At 42.0% G+C, this 5,794-nt stretch overlaps 1 long non-coding RNA gene across 1 annotated transcript; it reads left to right on the forward strand.

Annotated features, from left to right (window-relative positions):
• Window positions 1–407: 407 nt before the first annotated feature.
• Window positions 408–5,069, forward strand: LOC130684073 (uncharacterized). Its single transcript, XR_008998217.1, has 2 exons — window positions 408–3,532; window positions 4,688–5,069. It is a non-coding gene; the product is annotated as an uncharacterized LOC130684073 (long non-coding RNA).
• The last annotated feature ends 725 nt before the right edge of the window (window positions 5,070–5,794 follow it).

Genomic DNA, 5,794 nt, shown 5'->3' on the forward strand with positions numbered 1-5,794 from the left:
CTTTTGATGTGTGAATGACTCTATCTTGGACTATCCAGATACAGCTGAGCTGACGGCTGACTTCAGTCACGTGACTGAGAACAGCAGGAGGAAGGACGGGGCTGAGCCCTGCCAAAATTGCTGACTTACAGACTCTTTCTGCTAATAAATGATGTTGCTTTTTGCTACTTAGTTTTGAGGTAGCGTGCTATATATACCAAGAGCTATATATACAGCAGTAAAGATACACTGGCAAAAATAGGAAAAGACATGTTCATTGAAGCATTGCCTATAATAGGAAAAAACTGGAAACAACTCAGACGTCTACCAGTTCAGGAATGGCTGAATACACGGCCTTGCTTTCACTCAGTGGAATACTAAGCAGCTGCAATAGAAATCTCTCTACATACTGTAATGAAGTGATTTTTAAGATATATTGTTAAGTGAAAAAAAAAAGGTATAGAATAGTATGTAAAGTGTAATGAAATCCAGATCTTGGAGAGGCTGAGTTTGTGGCACACTGGATGGCAGAGAAGCTCAATGGGATGGTACAGGCTAGGGGTGAAGACACCAGCTGAGCACCTGTGAGGCCCCCCTGTGAGAGCTGGGAAGCTGGCTGAGATGCCCGCAGAACTCACGGAGTGCTGCTGTGCCTCTCCTGACCTGCAGCTGCTTTCAACTACCAGGACGAGCTGGGAGAGCCCTGGGGAACTTGGAAGAAATGCCCCTTCCTCTTTCGGTGTCCCTTTGGTGCCCTCTTCTGGCAAAGCTTAACACCTTGCCAGTTGGCAAAAAAATGTTTATAGGTTCCAGCTCCAGTGTCAAACATTGGAGCAAGGAAGGATGGATTTGGAGTGGAAAGAGTATTAAATTGATAATTGGCACACATACTGAAGTATTTATAGATGAAATAGGATGTCTGTGATTTTCTTCAAGACAATCCTTTGCACGGGGGTATAAGATTAAGCAAGATTATTCACATGTTGATAATTGTTGAAGATGGGACTAATTATAAAGCGGTTCATTATATTCTACTTTTTATATACATGAGATATATATATGTTCAAATATGTATGAGAGGGATACCTGAGATATATATGGTAATGAGATATAGATGAGATACATGTTCTATATTTGAAATAAGCATATATATGCATATATACATATACATATATATGTATGTATAAACATTCCTTACTTTTAGTACTTAAAAAAACTTAAAAATGTGAACTGATATGTTACCTGTCCCTAGGAAGCTAAAGCTATATTATAGTCTAGCAATCTAGGACTGTTCAGAGTTTGGGGGAAGCCAAGTCTCAACCTTATGTAATCTAAATATGCCCTGACTGGGAAGGCGGAACGGCTGCTCTAGCTGCCTGTGGGAGAGAAAGGGGTTTCCATCCTATGGAAATTTTGGAGCTGGGGCTAGGTGGCCAATATAGGTACAAACATGTTTTAATGTTTAAAGGGCCAAAATAATTGCCTTAAGTGAGTTAATGTGTATCACGGGCTTAAAATAGCGTCTAGAATATTCTAAGTGCTGTGAAAGTGTTTCTTATTATTTTATGTTAGTGATTTCCCCATCCTCAGCCAGCATGAAACAATCCTTACTGCTGGCAAGGCCCCTCCTACCCTCCTGACGCAGTGCTGAGACTCTGTAAGACCCAAGAATCAGACCTTGGACTGTCATAGGAGAGCACCTCAGAGTCCCCCTGTTTCCTTTGCTGTTTGTTTTTCTAGGGGAGAGTCAGCGGGAGCACTGCAGCCACAGAACAGGGTCTGCCAGCACACTCGGCCAGTGCGTGTGGGGCGGGGAGCAATAAGGTGGTGGCTCCCTAAGCCGGCAAGAGAGCGGGCAGCAGAATCTGCTGTGCACAGCGGGGCCCTGAGTGCGGGTAGGCTGCAGGTGGGGCCCCAAAGGAGATCAGGGCCCTCACAGCACTGTGGGGCCCATGTAGGCACCTACAGGAGCACAGGAATGTAGCTGAGATGTCTTGCTTTATGGGAGGTGAGGTGGGGGTTATAGACTGTAGACCCCAAGGATTTTAACAAATGGTGGAAGGAAGCTGATGGAACCTTGACTGGAGGTTTTGGAGGGTGTTGTTTTATTTATTGCCCCTGGGTGATGGCAGCGTGTTTGTGTGTGCACATGTATTTGTGTGATATATGCATGTTCACGTGTGTATAAACATGTTTATATGCAGCAGTGGTAACAGGAGGATTTAATATCCCAGTAAAAATGAGTCAAACTTCCTATGTAGATTGAATAGACAAGTGAACAATGCTGGGTAATCAACCTGATAAATATTTTTCCCTTTATAGTGGAGTTGCATTTCATATACATTAAGTTTATGGGAATTCACCTTAAAGTGCTTGGCTGAGTAAACAGTATACAAAACAATAAAAACAAGACAGAAGTTAGAGAAAGACAAAAATATTCATTTTAATAGAGCATCAACTATGACAACAACTGGAGCTTCCCTGTGTCATCCCAGTTCTTGTGTGACTCTCAGAGTAGAACATCTTGTTGCTGTCGGTGGGATTCTAACTGCTAAAGATATAGTTTTGTTCTTTTTTTTTTATACATATTTGTAGAACATGCACCCTAAATGCAAACCAAATATCTCATCCAGAACTCAAGAATACCAACTTCTCACTGCCATACAAAGTTAAAAATTTTGAAAATTATATTTTTCATGTTTGTTAGATTAAGTGAAATCATTGGTATATTAAGTGGAATATTACTGTATGGGGCTGTACACACAAAACTATGCATTTCAAATTGGTCTAAGGGAATTTTCAATAGATACTTAGGTGCTGTATAATTTTATTTTGTATGGTGACTTTAGACCCTGTTCCTGCATAAAACATGACTCCTCTGTTTGGTGTCCATCATACATACTGAATCAAAACAATGATCCCATTTGAATGTGTTAAATCAGTGTTGCACAAAGGGTGTGCAAAAATTCAATGTTTATCCATTCTTTTCGTACAAAACAAGAATAGTTCCTTAAAAGCAGGGTGAGTTGAAGATGAAATTCAAAGTGAAGATGAAGTTAAAATGTAGTATCTTGGGAAGGTCAAGGGATGCTGGAAAACAATCCTTATATCTCAAAGGGACTAGACAATAGCAGATAGAAATGTGATAAACCTGCCATGAGGACATGGATTTGGCTATGTCAGTTTCAAAGCATAAGCTTGGTCTTATCTGTTCTTACCTGACAATGTGAATACTATAAATTCACATTCAAGCCGTCCATGCCCAACCTGGCCCCTACACTTTAGCCATGCTGTGTACAGCATGAAGCATCCCCTGATCCAAAGCAGTCTTGTGGTCACTGCTCAGGAGGACTGAAAGTGCTCTTGATTTGCCTACTCCCTTTCCTGTTGTTTTTTTGGACCCTTCCTAGGAATTATCAATACTACTGGGCTGTCAGCCTGCCTGCATTTCTCGTTGATTGGAGGCACACAAGGCCCCTGAGAAGTGAACTCAAACTGGCCCAGCACTGGCTCTGGATCACCGGCTGCCCCTTGCAGTCTGTGAGAGGGCCTGGTAATTGTGTTCTGCGGGGGTGAGGAAGGTGGTGGGAAAGGGTGAGAAACAGTCCCGGGAGGAAAGGATCTGAGAATGTGCATCCAGACCCAGAACAAAGCCTTAGTCATCAGTGTGGGAGGAGGCTCTGAATACAATGCAGCAACTGTTCCCAGAATGTATCCTTGGTCCCCGGGAGCTGGCTGATTCCCCAGGAAGGAGAGTGCTACAGAGATAGAGGGAAAGTGCTGATGCACTAACTGCACACCATAGGGGAGGCCCCGCGTGGCCCCGAGAGTCCTCCAGCCCAGGTCAAACACAGTCCCTGCCAGAGGACAGGGAGAGGTTCTTTAACCACATGCGCTTTAGGACTCACCTGAGGTTTCAGTTTTGGGGGTTGCCAGCTGGTAGAGTGTTCACTGCTGTGCTCACGGGATAGTGGGGGAACGGGGGTACAGTCAGTGAAGTGGTGGCACCTGGATTGTGGGGGACTCCTCGGGTTGCCGGGTCGGAGTGACGCTCCTCAGGGAGCTGGAGAACCTCCATCAGCCTCCAGTGAGCGCTAAGCTCATCAACCTTCTTGGTTTTAAGTTCTTCTAGTACTTCAGAGGATCTCCTTACATATAATGTGGACTTATGCAACTTTATAAAAAGTAGTTTCAAAGTATTAATGTGAAATAAATTTATTATGCTTTAAAACTTTAACCTGTCTCATCTGTGGGTGGTTCAAGACTCTTGGGGGACAGAAGCATGAGTTTCTTGGCTTTCCAGTCGTATTTTTTTTAGACTTTAGAAGGTTAATAATGCAACTTTTTTTATTTAAATAAGAAAATATATTCGAAGATTTTTCAACACTTTTCAAGAACAGTTTGGGAAGAAAAATTTGTTATCTATTTGTTTTATGTGATGTCCGCACACCCCCCTAAAACTAAATCAATATACAATAGAATCCTGGGGCTGTTGCTGTCAGTTTCTCACTAATAAATTAGAGCAAATTCCCCCTGTCCTACTCATATACTTTCCTTACATTTTGCATCCGGGTACGCTTGAAAAAACCAAAAGGAAAAATGTCTTGTTTCATGATAATTTCCATCTTACTCCCTTCTTACCTCCTGCATTTTTTTCCCTGCTTCCAGTAGAAGTTTTGTAAAACTGCATGGGGCGTTTTTTTTCCAGGAAGGAAGGAGAGAAAGTCAATTTGGAAGAATAACTGGCTGCTTTTCCTGATTATAATACAGAAAAGAGAGAAAAAAAGAAGTCAAAAGCAGGGCCCCATTCTCCACTGTCTAACTCTTACCTCCATCCTTCCTCCTCCAGATTGGGGTCAGGGCTCACCTCAGTTCTGGAGAACATTGACCTGACCATCAGCTGGGCTGCTTAGATGCCTGGTCCTTCTTTGCACCAAGTGGGCTATGGCCCCATCCTGAATGCTGCCATGCAAACAGTACCCATTCATCACTGATGGGTCATGTCTACTGGCTTCTCTTTTTCTTCTACAATCATATGCAGAGCCTGGCTTCATGCTTGTAGGAATTAATAAAGGAAGAGACAAACATTAGACTACCAAGATTCTAATTAACTTTGATGTGGATTTATGTGTAAAGTTGGATGAGTCACTGATTTTTTAATAAATGAGAAAACCTTAAAGATTAATGTAATAGCTGAGAACACAAGAGCTAGAACTTTGATGCTTGCTTAATTCTGCCAACCCACATCATTTGGAGAAAAAAATATCAAAGACCTTTACAAAGTGGGGAAATGAAGGGGGATTATGCAAATTGAAAGTTCACAGGACTAAATCATTACTCTGGTGCAAATGAGCTTCTTCATATGCGTTTCAAGGGATGTTTTAGGGCTACATTTGCTGAGGATACATTCCTGAGAATAATGAGAAATGGAAGCATGATAAAAAAAAGACTGATTATAAACGAATTGACCTTTCTATGTAGTATAGGGGTTAACAAAAAGAAAAAATAAAAAAATCTGAACTCCAGTAGAAATCTGACCTTATTTACACTACTACCCATCTTTAAAGAAAGTAACAGTAATGAATTAGTGGCATACGCAGTTTGAGTTGTACCTCTCCTTCCAACCAGTCCAGACATGTCAGAAACCTAGACCAATGTGGTCACTTTTCCAGCTGTCCTTAAGAGTGGCCTGAGCTCTTTATAGCTTCTGGGCATTTGCTATCCTGCCCCCTATTTTACTCTGATTTGGGAACTAGGGCAGAGTGAAGGTTTCTGACTGTTAACAGAAGCTTCTTAATTCATGGGTGCAGTGGTT

Source organism: Manis pentadactyla, chromosome 6 (assembly GCF_030020395.1).
Source record: "Manis pentadactyla isolate mManPen7 chromosome 6, mManPen7.hap1, whole genome shotgun sequence".
In the NCBI taxonomy this organism is placed as follows: domain Eukaryota; kingdom Metazoa; phylum Chordata; class Mammalia; order Pholidota; family Manidae; genus Manis; species Manis pentadactyla.